Source organism: Musca autumnalis, unplaced genomic scaffold (assembly GCF_047663935.1).
Source record: "Musca autumnalis isolate F117 unplaced genomic scaffold, ASM4766393v1 scaffold_3, whole genome shotgun sequence".
Lineage (NCBI taxonomy): Eukaryota > Metazoa > Arthropoda > Insecta > Diptera > Muscidae > Musca > Musca autumnalis.
Window position 1 is genome coordinate 23,771,716 of NW_027411866.1, and position 17,973 is coordinate 23,789,688.

A 17,973-nucleotide genomic window follows, 5' to 3' on the forward strand; every position below is an offset into this window, starting at 1 on the left:
CAGATCACTACAAAAAAAAAAAAAAACAAGTCGATTTGTACATCCCTACATGTGGCAACATCAAAACAAAAGAGTATACATTTCCGAAAGGTTTGTTATAAAATTACAAAATTACAAATTAAATGTAGGTCCACGAACTAGAAATTCTTAAAGGAGTGCTGTTGGAGTCCATGTCGAAATCTGAACTGGTGATGAGAAGATAATAGAAAAGCTTTTGTAAGATGAAACAAAATCAGTGGCTGAGAGTGGACGAAGTAAACTCTGTTGCGGTGCAGCGGCGGTGTTTAGACTGCCACAGCTGGGACAGCCGGAAGTCAAGTTTCTCCCTTAAATTTACAACCTGTTGCTTGCCAAACACATCGTTCCCGAAGTTTGGAAAATATGCCAGCTACTGAAGCCCGAAAAGGATGCCAGCAAAGGTGAATCTTACAGGCCGATTTTGTCGCCCGTAGCAAGGACCCTTGTGGCTTTAGTTCTTCCACCATCAGAAATAACTTTCCAGTTGCCGATCAATAGCATAGGATCCATAAGCAGTACAACAACTGCGCTGAAGGCCATCTCCATATTAGCCGAAGACTCACTCAGAGCAAGCTGTGCGATAGAACAGTGATAGTGACACTTCATTTAGCAAAGCCCTTTGATATTGTCAAGCACCCTCGTTGTTTGATGTCATCGAGCAGACTACGCACCGTCCAAGTTTGAAACGTTGGATAATAAATTTTAAGTTTGGATGACAGTAGTACGTAAAAATTGGGATCAAGAAGTCCAAGACCCGTACAGTGAAGAAAACCTCTTTTGAATGCCAAACGCTGCAGACGGCATTGAGATCGTAACGTATGCGAATGATTGTACTATCTTGGCGTCAGGTGCCTTCCCTGACAACATTTGTGAAAGACTGAGCTCCTTTTTGTCTGATCTTACCATTTTTTCACGCGAGGAATATGCAAATACCAGCCAATAAATCTACGGCCTCTCTGTTCACTACCTGGGCGGCCGAGTTGGGAACAATAGAGTTGAATGTCATGGTCGATGTTAGCAGAATTCAGACCACAGGCCCAGGCAGCCAGGGGTCTTCATAATCAAGAAAGAGAAGTCTAACGTTACAAGAGAGAACCTCTAGATCAACAAGCCTTTCAACCAGGTTTAAGTAGCATTCACACGAATGAAGTCGCAGATGCAGTAAACTGTTATCGTGTGAATGCGGTCATTGGAGATCATCCACCATATATCGCAGCTGAGAAGCGCCAGCTGTCAGGACAAACCAGAGTAGTTTTGGGTCAATACGCTCGGGATGGTGCAGCCGTCAAAATTCCTATAGGGCAAGTACTGATGACACCGTGGAAAACATCTGCCCAGCATACAACACAGGCCCCCACGACACACTGCTCCTTTTCAATTGCCCTACCAAACCATATAAATAGCGAAATAGCCACATTCTTACGACCGATAGACCAAGAGTCAGATTAAGCAGAAAAATGAGAATACAAACATATTAACTACTGTTACAACAACGAGAACAAACTGCAAATATAGATGTAAACTTTATGATGATAAATAAATTATAGTTATTTCATTAATTCCTTTGAATTAATAAAATAAAAAAATTAAAATAATTTTTCAATACAGCATTTTCCATTTTCCGAACAAGGCGTGAAAATTACATGCCAAAGGGTTGGTGAAAATGACATGCCAAAGATTAGTGAAAATGCTATTCTTGGGAATTGGTTAAGATGGCATGCCAAAGGATTGGTATAGATGCCATTCCAAAGAATTGTTGAAGATGCCATTCCATCGAGTTAGTAAACATGACATGCTTAGGATCTGAAAATGAATTGCATCTTTTGGGGGTCACGCTCTTGTAAAAAGAATGAGTGAAGATGCTGAAAAAATGACATTCCATTTCACTTGCACCCATTCTTGAATAGCATCTTTGGCATCGAACATTTTGCTGGGTATATATGCACAAAATTTCCAACACTTTTGCGCACAACACTCTGATTGGAAATTTATCTACACTGATGCTTCCAAAACAGATTCTACAACATCGTATGCAGTAGGTCCCAATTTACATTAGGCGAGTTTACTTGCGGCAATTGTCAGTTTGTAGGTGAGAGAGGGTGCTGAGAGGCAAAGGGTTACCATATGCCTCACCTCTCTCTCCTACAAAATGACAATTGCAATGGAAACATTTTAGCCACAAAAACTCTTATGGACTTTACATCTATATTTACAGCTGAAGCCGCCGGTATTATTGAAGCTATCAACATAGCACTTTTGTCGAAACAAAAAACAATAATTTTTTCTGACAGTCTGTCCGTGCTGAAAGCTGTCTTAAACGTCTCCAATACAAATTGGGTCTCGGTGAATAAAATTCGAGATTTATTAACAGATATACACAACATACAACTTTTTTGGATACCTGGTCATGTCGGCATTACAGGAAATGTACAGCACAGCACCTTTAGTGTATGAGGACATCGTCGAAAAATTAGACTTGAAATCTCATATAGAAGCTGAACTTCGGCGTTTATCCAAGCAAAACAGCATGCTCTTCAATCATTTCCATTATAGCAACATCAATCCCAATCGCATTAGCCCTATTTATCCCACAAACGTTGAAAAAAGAAGAATACGGATGTTTTCCAGACTTCGTATGGGTCACACTATTGCCACACATCAACACCTCCTTAACAAAAACATTGACAACAAATGCCCAAAATGCGGCAGTATTAACACCATAGAACATATGCTGCAATCATGCAACTCAATCGCAAACTTACACAATATATACCTCAATAATAATGGATTAGAAATTCTTAAGTCACCAACTCCTGTTAACATTAATGCTGTATATAACTTTATAACACATTCTCCTTTTATTATATAAGAAACTTCTACTTTAAATTGTAATTAATGTTATAAAAACGATAGCTGATGGCCTTAGTAGCCAATGCTACCTTCTTATTAACTTTGTATTTACTACTAGTTAATGTAAATAAAATAAATAAATAATAAAATAAAAATAAGTTTTCTCAAAACGTGGATTTTTTTAAATAAAAAATAAAATTTCTCTAAACGTGGATTTTTTAAATAAAAAATAAATTTTCTCAAAACGTGGATTTATTAAATAAAAAATAAATTTTCTCAAAACGTGGACTTATTAAATAAAAAATAAATTTTCTCAAAACGTGAATTTTTAAATAAAAAATAAATTTTCTCAAAACGTGGATTTTTTAAATAAAAAATACATTTTCACAAAACGCGGATTTTTAAATAAAAAATAAATTTTCGTGGATTTTAAAAAATAAATTTTCTCAAAACTTGGATTTTAAAAAATAAATTTTCTCAAAACGTGGATTTTAAAAAATAAATTTTCTCAAAACGTGGATTTTAAAAAATAAATTTTCTCAAAACGTGGATTTTAAAAAATAAATTTTCTCAAAACGTGGATTTTAAAAAATAAATTTTCTCAAAACTTGGATTTTAAAAAATAAATTTCATATCCACTGTAAAACATTTTGTTGTTATTCAAATACTTGAATACAACAAAATATGGACTAAAGCTGAAATAAACACAAAGATGTAAAATTCTGCAGTCCAACAATAAAAAACGCCAACAACAATAATAGGCATCAGCACGGCCTTGTTGATCAATGCGTAATGCAAAAACAACAACTTTCTCGTTGTTTTACCCCCGCTTATTGAAGCAACACACTATGTTCGTATTCTTTGCAATGCAAAGACGACATAAAAACAGTGGTGGATATAAAATTCTTTAGTTCGACTCAAATTGTAGGGTAATCAGTTTTAGGGCCATATAGCAAATTTCTCATTTTGTTTAATTTGCTGGATGGGCTTATTGACCTGTTTATCGATACAGAGTCGGCGGAAAAGGGAACTGATGAAGTTGTTTGGTGACAACTGAAACTATAGTATTCCCGACCCTCCGCCCGCAACTAATCAATTTCATATCCACTGTAAAACATTTTGTTGTTATTCAAATACTTGAATACAACAAAATATGGACTAAAGCTGAAATAAACACAAAGATGTAATTTTCTCAAAACATGAATTTTAAAAAATAAATTTTCTCAAAACTTGGATTTTAAAAAATAAATTTTCTCAAAACGTGGATTTTAAAAATAAATTTTCTCAAAACGTGGATTTTAAAAAATAAATTTTCTCAAAACTTAGATTTTAAATAATAAATTTTCTCAAAACGTGGATTTTAAAAAATAAATTTTCTCAAAACTTAGATTTTAAATAATAAATTTTCTCAAAACGTGGATTTTAAAAAATAAATTTTCTCAAAACGTGGATTTTAAAAAATAAATTTTCTCAAAACTTAGATTTTAAATAATAAATTTTCTCAAAACGTGGATTTTAAAAAATAAATTTTCTCAAAACTTAGATTTTAAATAATAAATTTTCTCAAAACGTGGATTTTAAAATATAAATTTTCTCAAAACGTGGATTTTAAAAAATAAATTTTCTCAAAACGTGGATTTTAAAAAATAAATTTTCTCAAAACTTGGATTTTAAAAAATAAATTTTCTCAAAACATGAATTTTAAAAAATAAATTTTCTCAAAACTTGGATTTTAAAAAATAAAAAAATAAATTTTCTCAAAACATGGATTTTTTTAAATAAAAAACAAATTTTTTTCAAAACGTGGATTTTTTAAATATAATATAATTTTTTTCAAAACGTGGATTTTTTAAACGAATAATAATAATTTTTTTCAAAAAGTGGATTTTTTTAAATGAAAAATAAATTTTCTTAAATTAATTTCTCGTTAGAGACGAGCTTACTGACCAAGATGCTTTTTGAAAAAGGAAAGCCGACGATACGAACCCACACAATCACCACTGTGTGACATGCATGTTTCGCCTTTGGTTTAGGAAGGCTCCTCAGACACATCGACTGTGGGGCGGCTTCGCTATTGTAGCATGTAACGTATAAGAATCTGTGGCTGATATTGTTGGGAGTACTAACGAAGAAAATGCACTGTTTATTTCGGCCTTGTTGCTCGTCGGAGGGGGGGTTCGAATAACTTCATGGCTCCCTTGCCACCTGACCACTAGGGAATATAAATGATTTCTGTGCATTTTTTTTGGATTGAACCAATTAAGGATATACAAGTTTCGAAAAGGAAACGGAAGTCAAAGAGTAAAGATAGTATATGAGGAAAATGAAAATACACCAACAAGTTGCTAGAGAAATATACAACATGACGGCAGAAACAGGAAAGAAGCCAAATGATGCCAGGCAACGAGATGGTTTGTTGCCCCAAAAGCCCACCCAACCTAGGTTGCAACATTTTGTTTCCGGTTACTATGCAGATCGTGGTGTTGCAACCCCAAAATCTGTCTACAACCTACCCATGTCTACGTACAAGAGCGCACAAACAGATAAAGTGGTTAAGTTTACTCGAAATTCATTGTTTCTTTATTAACTAAAAATTCACAATCAACCTTCATAATTTTGTACGAATAGAACGCTTAATCTAGATCTTAAAAACATTAGAAAAAAACCAATCTCAGAGACTATAGAATCTTTGCTATAAATGACAAAAAAATCATGGAATAGATAAATAGGTATTCATGAGCATGCCTTAAAGCTAATGGATGTTACTAGTTTTTAGCGATATTTTCATTGATATCTTAATAGTAGTTTTCAATGGTAAATTTAGTTTGTTAACGGTTAAAGTTATAATAAAGAAGAAAGAACAAGATTGGATAATGAAAAGCGATTTAGAGCATAACCCCAGATAACTATAAATAAGTTAAATGAAGTGCCCAAGCTGCTTAAATACGGATAAATTAAATTTTTTTAGACTTATTAGGTCCAAAAAAAAAAAAAAAAAAGGCTGTCGATAGATTAAAGTTAATGTTTAAATATAATTTGTAGGCGGTGCTGAACTCTTTGTAACAAATATTTTGTTCTTCATATGTCAACATTTCCCTTAAGCATGCATTATCAAAAAGGTGACGATTAAATTTGTTTTTTTTTCCTTTTTTTTTTATTTCTTATAATGAACAAGAACCATATGTTTATAGTGAAGTTGCATCATTCAATAAGCTTCATAAAAATTAATTTACTTTCAATGTTATAACAGAACATATGTTTCATGATCACCTCTTTGTACTTTCTTTTCATCAAAAAAATAATGTAAATAGTATAAGGTCGTTGACTTACGGTTGCTGCTGAAGTCCCTCGCTGAAAGTACTTTCACGAAGCGATGTCGGCAGAGCTGTCAATAAGTAGAGATTAAGAGATGCTGATGTGTGATCAATACATGTAATTTCATGCTCAATGATGATGACAGGTTATTTGTTGTGGTAGCCTGTTGGGAATGTTGAGAGAGTTTAGCACAGCAATTTAGCAGACAGAAATGTTGCCAGAACAAAACTTTAGCAACATATTTGAAATTTTAAATTCACGTATGTATGTTGTTCACACTTATATGCTAAGTAACATTGAGCGGGAACATGACCGAAAACACAATTTAACAGGATGCTTAAAAACCGATCATTGAATGTATGTAACATTGTTTTAAAAACTGCATGTATGTGTGTTTGATTGTGTGTTCGGTGATCTTCACGCTATGTACAATGAGAACGAACCGTAAGACAAATTCTCCGTCTGATTTCTGGTTTTTTTTTTTTTTTTTTTGAAACGTTATTTTATGATACCAGAAGGAATATTAGGTTGAACCGGAATGAAAATGGCACTCAAAATTAGGATTTATGGTCGAAACGTGAATGACTTATAAATACATAATACGAGGAACTTATAAAACTTATCGTAGTAGTTGCAAGCAAATTAATTTCACTGAGAATTATGACAGTAATAGATTTGTACATAATATATTTGGGTGTCGGTTTGTTTAACTCTTCGATCAATACTGGCTTGTTCACTCCGTTCTAGTCACAATTTCTGCAATTACTTATATGCACGTTACCTCAATAGATCACATTAGGTGAAAATGATTTTGGGCACCATCAAAAAGATCAATATGAACAGATTATAATTTAAACCAGCGAGGTGGATATTTAGCAAGTTGTTATTTTTTCTTCTCGAACCAAGCAGATATTACATATTCTTCTTTCCATCACATTGTCAACGGTTTTACGTCACTCAGCGGACAGATAGAGTGTTATTAGTCAACTGAATTCTGTGCATTGTTCAGCCCTTGGTTTGGTGCCTTACGATCATGCACAAGAAGTCGTGCTCTCACAGAAACCAATTGCTGTTCGACCTAACAGAATTAATAAATAATTAAATGAGAGAACAATTTTGATCGTAATTCAAAGAATAAACATTTACCTAATGCAAATTATATCGCTATTTTGTCTCTCCAATAAAGCAATGGAAATCAAAATTATTTGAAGAACCCCTGTAGGGTGGCTGGTCACGTTCAACAATTATATTCACAAATCTCCAAAGCAACTAAATTGAAATAAATATGATAGATTGCATACACCTTTCCGAGTAAAAGAGTCGAAAGAGTTTCTACTTACAATTGGCAAAACGGTTGCTAACAATTTAAGTTTTGGAATAAGTTTGATATAATTTATAACCAAAGACTATTTTCACTTTGGAAAATTAAAAGTTGGATTTCTTCCTTAAAATTCTTGATGATTAATGTTCAACTTGAAGTAGCCAAATGGACGAGATTTTCTCCTCGTACGTATAACGAGGCCATATGAAGGCGTATAGCTAACATTTTCTTTCCATGAAATTTGCTAAAATCGCAAAGATAAATGAGGGTAGAATGACAACGGTCCAAAAGGAAATTTTCCTACAATTAACTAGTTTAGCGGCAGAGGTCGCTTAATTAAGGTCGGTTACAATTTCGAATTTGAATATCTGAGAAGAGAAAAAAATATAAAAATATTGTGAAATCTTGTGAACATAATTTGCCAATGCAAGCGCCACTTCAGCACCCCCCGCCAAAATCAGACTTTGGGGGTCAACCACCTTTACCACCAAAGCTGATACCGCTTGCAGTGGTCATTGTCGTATATCCTTCGCGTGATACACTCCAATATAATTGCCTTGCAGGTCTTCTAACTCGTAAGTGGCATTTCCTAGCTTCTTTCGTACCCGAGATTTCAGAAAGTTTGGGGCTAATTTTTGATTGTAACCTTTGGTAAAATTGCTTTGGGTGAAGTTACGGCGATACACCTCCTGACCGACATTATATCTTACCTCTTTGGCTCGCAAATTGTAGGCTCTCTGATTTCTTACAAATTGCCTCTGCATACAATCCTTTGCCCTACTTCCCATTATGGCCAGAGAATCATTTTTCGTAAATCGCACGGTTCTATCTTCCAACATACCTAGTTGCCGTAATAGGGGGTAAGTTGCACCATTTGTCACCATGTGCTGGCCAAACACAAGATAGTATGGTGATGTTCCTATCGCGGAATGGTAAGAGGATCTCAAGGCACAAGCAATGCTACTCAACGGTAAGTCCCAATTTTTCTGGTCGGGGGAAATATAACACTTGATCGCAGCCAGAACCGATCGGTTGACCCGTTCTGATGCATTGGCTTGGGGTGAATGAACAGCAGTGAAAAAATGCTTAACGCCGTATCGCTTAAGGAGGGCACTAAAATTGTTAGACCTGAATTGGGATCCGTTATCTGAAACGAGAGTTTCAGGTACCCCATATGTATGAAAGAGTTCGTTGTCAAGATAATCCACTACTATTTCTGAAGAGAACTTTTTCACGGGCTTGAGGAATGGATATTTTGAATAGTGATCTAAGACGACAAAAATCCCTACATTGCCTGCTTTCGACCTGGGATACGGTCCCAAGAAGTCGACATATATCTTTTGAAAGAAACGTTGGGTTTCTGATGTTGCGCCCATTGGCGGTCTAAGGGGCTGGTTGGGATGTTTAGTTGTCTTACAAGTCTCGCAGTTGTTGACATACTCTTTAACGTTCACCACCATGTTCGGCCAGAAGTAAAACTTCCTGAGAGCGTGCAATGTTTTGTTAATTCCCCCATGAGAAGCCAACGGGTCATTATGAGCGCGTTCTAATACCTCAGGAACTAGCTCCAGAGGTATCCACAACTTCCATGCCATATCGTCTTGTACCTGTTCACCCGTGGCATGTTCCATACGCCTATATAAATACCCGTCCACTATCTTTAAGTCCGGCATTGTATCCCGAGTTCTCTCAACTTTTGCTAACAACTGCTTGTAACTTTCGGACTTAAAATGTTCTGAGTCCAGATCCACATACAAACCACAACCAGTCCGAGTATTTGATGTCTCGTTAATCTCAAAAATAGACAAACCGGATACCTCCAAGGCGGATAAATCCTCCGTGTTGGTCCTGGAGAGGGCATCAGGGACCACATTTTGACTACCACGCCTGTGTTGGATCGAGAACTTATACCCTTGAAGCTTCAAGGCCCATCGAGCTAGCCGCGAACTGAGGTCTGTTTGGGACATGAGCCACTTCAACGACGCATGGTCGGTGATGACAGTGAACTCATGTCCTTCCACATACGCTCTGAATTTTTTAATGCTCAGCATTGCTGCCAAGCATTCCTGTTCGGTCACTGAATAGTTGCGTTGGGCTTGATTGAGTTTCTTTGACATAAAGGCAATAGGAAACTCTTCGCCCTCCGCATCTTTCTGGACCAATACTCCTCCTATACCAGTTCTACTAGCATCACAGTGTATGTAAAACGGCTGTGAAAAATCGGGGCTATGTAGAACTGGAGCGCTACTCAAATGGTTCTTCAAAGCCTCAAAGGATCTTTGAGCTTCATCACTCCATATAAATTTACGTTTAGTCTTGGTAAGATCCGTTAGTGGTGTGGCAATCGAGGCGTAGTCCCTAATGAACTTCCTGTACCAACCGGTCATTCCCAGGAACCTTCTAACCTGTTTGACTGACTGTGGTATAGGGAAATCCGTTATCGCTGATACCTTGTCTGGGTCTGTTTTAATAACACCACCACCCACCAGATGACCGAGGTACTTTACCTCAGCTACACAAAAATTGCTTTTTTCCACGTTGATGGTTAGGCCAGACTCCTTGATTTTGGCAGCAACAATCCTCAGAACTTCAAGATGCCTCTCGAAAGACTCCGAAACGATCAGCAAATCGTCGAGGTAAACAAACACTTCCGTCCTGAGAGCCGGTGGAATGACCTTGTCCATTAGGCGGGACATTGTTTGCGGCGCATTACACAAGCCGAAGGGCATTACCGTGTAATGGTACAGCGGTCTCCCAGGAACGGTAAATGCTGTTTTTTCTCTTGATTGCTGATCCAACGGAATCTGCCAAAAGGCATCCTTCAGATCCAACGCTGTTATAAATTCTGCCTTCGGTAGCCGACTCAGAATACCATCAATGTGGGGTAAAGGATATGCATCCCCCACAGTTACGGAATTTAACTTCCTGCTATCTAGGCAGAGCCTGTTTTTCCCTGGTTTTCTATGTAGCACTACCGGAGACGACCACGCACTATTCGACTCCTCTATGACCCCAAGCGCAAGCATTCTATCAAGTTCAGCGTAAATCAATTTTTCAACAGCAGGAGAGACGGGAAAATGCCTTTGTTTGATTGGTTTCGCCGAACCAGTATCAATTACATGCTGCAGAACATGCGTCTTTCCTAAGCCTTGGCTAGCAAAAGATGGGAACAAATTCACCACTCTCTCCAGCTGTTGCTTCTGCACTTCAGATAGTTGAACTTGATGGGATATTTCGGAAATTGCGGACAAAGTATCAGAAAGATATTGGTTATGAACTACCCCAGGAGGAAGGAGGTCAAACATGCTCCAGAAGTCTACTCCTAGGAACAAATCTTTGTCCAAGCTTGGTATAATAAAAATCATGATATCCTTTTCAACTCCTTTAAACATAATTGTAGTTTCTATGAACCCTACTACATCCTGACCTTTGCCATCAGCCGTTCTGACAACCGACTTCAACTTTTTATATGGTTTTCCGGAATCTAAGTAGTTCCTAGCCGCTCTACCGCCGATACAGCTCAGTGAGGCGCCGGTGTCCATCAGACCCAACATTCGATCACCAAGAAGAATTACCTCGGCATACGGTCTTACGTCACTAGGTCTGTCTAGGACAGAAGAAACACATCTATTTTTAAAATCCCTAACATCTCTCCAGAAATCTCGGATCCTTCTAGCTGATCTTGAGGGCTTCGAAACTTCATTGAAAATTCTATCACGAGTGGCATAATATTCTTTAAGGCGTACGTGCAAGGGTTTGAAGTGATATGCACTCGAAGGCGGCACATCTATATATTGTTGGTCACATTTGGTTGTATTGGCATTAACATTATCGACACATTCGGGTATGGGCTTAATTTCAGGTCTTTTCAGCAATATTAATTCATCTCCGGATTCCGCTTTGGTGCACCCGCCTGTGCACCCAACCGGCAGTTTTTTGGGTTGCACTTCTTGCATGTGGGCTTGTAAATATCAGGAGCCCCGCAACCGTAACAAAAAACGGTTCTATCCGCCACACAATCCTGATAACGATGTCCGATCTGACGACAATTCCAGCAATTTAGAGTTAACGCTGAAACCTGCTCGTTTTCAAGAAATGCCGAGTCTGCATCGTCATCTACAAGTACTTCATCCAAGCCATATACTTTCTTCCCAACAAAACTTGGTTTCGCAATCCCAGTGCCATGCTTCCGCCGCATATCTTGTAGGAAGAACTCTCTTTTCCTACATATATCACGGAGCTCTTGAATTGATGAAATTCTCAAGTTGAGAATTTCATGTTGTATCTCTGGCAATAAATTTCGCCTTAAGATCTCAACCAACATCTCATTTGACAACGGTTCCCTAAGTCTGTCCGTCAGCTCGACTACAGAGTCATAAAAACTATCGAAATTCTCCCCTGGCTTCTGTTTTCGATCCCTGATTAGCTCTCGTATATCTACGTCGGATCGCGAATCACTATAATGCTGCCGTAATGCCCTGCATAAATCGTTCCAGACAACACTAACAACAGATCGGTGGTATCGCCAATACCAATCCGCGGCTTTCCCTTCGAAAAGGGAACTAGCATTTCTACAAAGGAGATCGAAGTCACCCTGGAGGGTCTGCGAGGTGAGGGCTTCTACTCTATAAATAAAATTTTCTACACTAAGGCCAGTGGAACTACCATTAAACTTTATCCTCCAATTGGACATGATATGTAAGACCTTATCTGGTCTGGAGGATAAATCAGAAGATATGGAATTATTTAATGCAGTCTGTGCTGACCGATTCGAATTCAATTGGCCATGGTTTACGGAATTGTTAGGCGGGATTCCGAGCATGTCCCGTAGGGTTTGTTCCTCTAGAGGTGGCATTGTAGGCATTGGCCGTGGCGGAGTTGGAAGGCTCCGAGATGGTGCAGCAGCAGCAGGTGGAGCCTGTCCATTCAAATTAAGTCTAGAAAGTCTCGACTCTACAGTACTTTGGACCATTCTGGCTATCCGTTCATCCAATCTATCTATAAGCTGGGCTTGCTGCGCTGATACTATTGAAGTGACCAGTTCTTGTAGCTCGTTTGGCTTTGAAGCTATAGAGCTAACAGCAGCATTACCACTTGAAGAGGAAGCCGTAGCCCCAAGAGACTGCTCCTCATTTTGCGGATTGTTTCCATTGGGAACAGATGTTCCTTTGGCTTGAGACCTTGTTGTCACACCAGCTGAGCTAGGGGTTGATGGCTCACTTAGCAATCTTGAATTACAAAGAGGGCAATATGGCCGCATCTTCTCGGCCTTAGCTAAACAATTCCTATGGAATGTATGCCCACAATTTGTTTTGACAAGTTGGGCTTTAATGGTTATTAGTGAAGCACACGCTCCACATGCTGGGGTAGCTTCCTCAGAAGCGGCATGCGGCAAATATGCATCACTAGCTTCCAACGCCATTCTAACAAAAAAATTGCTGGACCGCTTGAATACTAATATGAAAGGCTATCTACTATATGGAATGGTCAAAAATATATATTTATTGGTAAACAAATCTAATCCAAATCAGATTTCAGAAGGTGAAAAACTAACACCCGAAGAGAGATAGCCCAGATAATCGCTAACAGATATGCAATATAAATGCTGAGCATATAAAAACAGATAATTATTGTAAACACGCAATCAAAGCATCAACACAAGAGCTTTAGTATACACCGGAAAACAGGAAATAAGAATGATTGGTAAAACTGAGGCATAGAAACAATTAATTTGCTATATCAAGGTAGCTTTTTTCTCCCTAATTAAAATTAGAATATTGATTGTATAAATGGAAGGATTTTCAAAAGCAAATAAGTTCTCAATGCATCTTCGTGGTAACTCAACCTTTTGCCAATCAGATAGTTCACTCTCAAAACGATATTGTAAGAACAACTAGCAATAATGCGAGAAAATATACCCCCTATAAACTATACTTTTCAAAAACAAAGTATTAAACAGGTAATTTCGAATTTTCAACCCCTAAAATTCAACATATGATAACTTATTACCAACTGGAAAACAATTGTATCTAGAAGTGGGTTTCAAACTTTAATCAGATATAAAACTTGTACTACTATGAGGAAAAGGTTTATATAGGAATATATGTATAATGAAGAAAAGCGGATTGCCAAAATTCTTGCATGTGGTTTATCTGTTTGCTTGCTCATGTATAGTAAGACAGGGTAGTTAACAGAAACATCATTTGGTAGGGAAAAGAAATATATAGATAATAGAAGATTTCATACTCTGGTATGGAAAACATTGGTCATATTTCCAGACGTATGACTTTAGTTATGAGATAATGATCAGAAGTTTTCGAGGTCAGATCTAGCATGACGAACTATCCAGAAGCTGAATTCCATCAAAACTTCCTAACCACTAAATTCATAAAAATAAGACAAAAGGAGAGAGTACCAAAACTAGTGGTCTTCATGGGATGACTAACTGACCCAATAAGTATTCCAACTAAGTCCGTAATACCCTAAAGTTTTCAAAGAAACTCGGAAACAATAGAGATAGAAATAATGGAGAGTGATTAAAAATTTGGTGTAGTTAACCCGAACGAATATGGCAAAAAGCCGGGGTGTTAAAAAAATAGAGATAATGTCCTGTTCGGGCCCCACGTTGGGCGCCAATTTATATTCTGTAGCATGTAACGTATAAGAATCTGTGGCTGATATTGTTGGGAGTACTAACGAAGAAAATGCACTGTTTATTTCGGCCTTGTTGCTCGTCGGAGGGGGGGTTCGAATAACTTCATGGCTCCCTTGCCACCTGACCACTAGGGAATATAAATGATTTCTGTGCATTTTTTTTAATTGAACCAATTAAGGATATACAAGTTTCGAAAAGGAAACGGAAGTCAAAGAGTAAAGATAGTATATGAGGAAAATGAAAATACACCAACAAGTTGCTAGAGAAATATACAACATGACGGCAGAAACAGGAAAGAAGCCAAATGATGCCAGGCAACGAGATGGTTTGTTGCCCCAAAAGCCCACCCAACCTAGGTTGCAACATTTTGTTTCCGGTTACTATGCAGATCGTGGTGTTGCAACCCCAAAATCTGTCTACAACCTACCCATGTCTACGTACAAGAGCGCACAAACAGATAAAGTGGTTAAGTTTACTCGAAATTCATTGTTTCTTTATTAACTAAAAATTCACAATCAACCTTCATAATTTTGTACGAATAGAACGCTTAATCTAGATCTTAAAAACATTAGAAAAAAACCAATCTCAGAGACTATAGAATCTTTGCTATAAATGACAAAAAAATCATGGAATAGATAAATAGGTATTCATGAGCATGCCTTAAAGCTAATGGATGTTACTAGTTTTTAGCGATATTTTCATTGATATCTTAATAGTAGTTTTCAATGGTAAATTTAGTTTGTTAACGGTTAAAGTTATAATAAAGAAGAAAGAACAAGATTGGATAATGAAAAGCGATTTAGAGCATAACCCCAGATAACTATAAATAAGTTAAATGAAGTGCCCAAGCTGCTTAAATACGGATAAATTAAATTTTTTTAGACTTATTAGGTCCAAAAAAAAAAAAAAAAAAGGCTGTCGATAGATTAAAGTTAATGTTTAAATATAATTTGTAGGCGGTGCTGAACTCTTTGTAACAAATATTTTGTTCTTCATATGTCAACATTTCCCTTAAGCATGCATTATCAAAAAGGTGACGATTAAATTTGTTTTTTTTTCCTTTTTTTTTTATTTCTTATAATGAACAAGAACCATATGTTTATAGTGAAGTTGCATCATTCAATAAGCTTCATAAAAATTAATTTACTTTCAATGTTATAACAGAACATATGTTTCATGATCACCTCTTTGTACTTTCTTTTCATCAAAAAAATAATGTAAATAGTATAAGGTCGTTGACTTACGGTTGCTGCTGAAGTCCCTCGCTGAAAGTACTTTCACGAAGCGATGTCGGCAGAGCTGTCAATAAGTAGAGATTAAGAGATGCTGATGTGTGATCAATACATGTAATTTCATGCTCAATGATGATGACAGGTTATTTGTTGTGGTAGCCTGTTGGGAATGTTGAGAGAGTTTAGCACAGCAATTTAGCAGACAGAAATGTTGCCAGAACAAAACTTTAGCAACATATTTGAAATTTTAAATTCACGTATGTATGTTGTTCACACTTATATGCTAAGTAACATTGAGCGGGAACATGACCGAAAACACAATTTAACAGGATGCTTAAAAACCGATCATTGAATGTATGTAACATTGTTTTAAAAACTGCATGTATGTGTGTTTGATTGTGTGTTCGGTGATCTTCACGCTATGTACAATGAGAACGAACCGTAAGACAAATTCTCCGTCTGATTTCTGGTTTTTTTTTTTTTTTTTTTGAAACGTTATTTTATGATACCAGAAGGAATATTAGGTTGAACCGGAATGAAAATGGCACTCAAAATTAGGATTTATGGTCGAAACGTGAATGACTTATAAATACATAATACGAGGAACTTATAAAACTTATCGTAGTAGTTGCAAGCAAATTAATTTCACTGAGAATTATGACAGTAATAGATTTGTACATAATATATTTGGGTGTCGGTTTGTTTAACTCTTCGATCAATACTGGCTTGTTCACTCCGTTCTAGTCACAATTTCTGCAATTACTTATATGCACGTTACCTCAATAGATCACATTAGGTGAAAATGATTTTGGGCACCATCAAAAAGATCAATATGAACAGATTATAATTTAAACCAGCGAGGTGGATATTTAGCAAGTTGTTATTTTTTCTTCTCGAACCAAGCAGATATTACATATTCTTCTTTCCATCACATTGTCAACGGTTTTACGTCACTCAGCGGACAGATAGAGTGTTATTAGTCAACTGAATTCTGTGCATTGTTCAGCCCTTGGTTTGGTGCCTTACGATCATGCACAAGAAGTCGTGCTCTCACAGAAACCAATTGCTGTTCGACCTAACAGAATTAATAAATAATTAAATGAGAGAACAATTTTGATCGTAATTCAAAGAATAAACATTTACCTAATGCAAATTATATCGCTATTTTGTCTCTCCAATAAAGCAATGGAAATCAAAATTATTTGAAGAACCCCTGTAGGGTGGCTGGTCACGTTCAACAATTATATTCACAAATCTCCAAAGCAACTAAATTGAAATAAATATGATAGATTGCATACACCTTTCCGAGTAAAAGAGTCGAAAGAGTTTCTACTTACAATTGGCAAAACGGTTGCTAACAATTTAAGTTTTGGAATAAGTTTGATATAATTTATAACCAAAGACTATTTTCACTTTGGAAAATTAAAAGTTGGATTTCTTCCTTAAAATTCTTGATGATTAATGTTCAACTTGAAGTAGCCAAATGGACGAGATTTTCTCCTCGTACGTATAACGAGGCCATATGAAGGCGTATAGCTAACATTTTCTTTCCATGAAATTTGCTAAAATCGCAAAGATAAATGAGGGTAGAATGACAACGGTCCAAAAGGAAATTTTCCTACAATTAACTAGTTTAGCGGCAGAGGTCGCTTAATTAAGGTCGGTTACAATTTCGAATTTGAATATCTGAGAAGAGAAAAAAATATAAAAATATTGTGAAATCTTGTGAACATAATTTGCCAATGCAAGCGCCACTTCACTATCCTCTAACTTATTTCCTCTTTCAAATGCAAGTTGTTTTTTACAAAGTTGAATTTTTTGTTCAAATCTTTGTATGGCTTTCATGACAAACGCTTAGATTTGAACAAAAAATTCAACTTTGTAAAAAAACAACTTGCATTTGAAAGAGGAAATAAGTTAGAGGATAGCGAAGCCGCCCCACAGTCGATGTGTCTGAGGAGCCTTCCTAAACCAAAGGCGAAACATGCATGTCACACTGTGGTGATTGTGTGGGTTCGTATCGTCGGCTTTCCTTTTTCAAAAAGCATCTTGGTCAGTAAGCTCGTCTCTAACGAGAAATTAATTTAAAAAAATTAATAAAAAATGACCTTCGCCTAATAGGCAAAATTTTCAAATAAATTTTCTCATATTTTGGATTACTTTATTTTTTTTTTATACGAGGGTATATACACTTTCATACGGTCAAAATGTGCCTCATCGAAATAATGGTTTTAGATCCCAAGTATGTTTGGACGAAATGTGTTTCAGACAATTTGGAGTCGATTGATCAATGTCCGTCCGTCTGTCTGTCTGGCTGGCTGGAGCGGACAATAACTCTCGAACGGATGAACCGATTCGGTTCAAATTTTGGCTTTCGTAATATTTTGCCCAAACATAGTTTAAGTTCGAAGATGGGTTATATCGGTCCACTTCTTCCGGTACCTCCCACACAAAAGTTCGAAAATGTTCGGAAATTTGTGCGCACAATAACTCTTGAAGGAAGTAACCGATTTGGTCCATACTTTGCATATCCTGAAATGCGTACCAGACTTACATTAGATTTCAATATGGACTCAATCGGT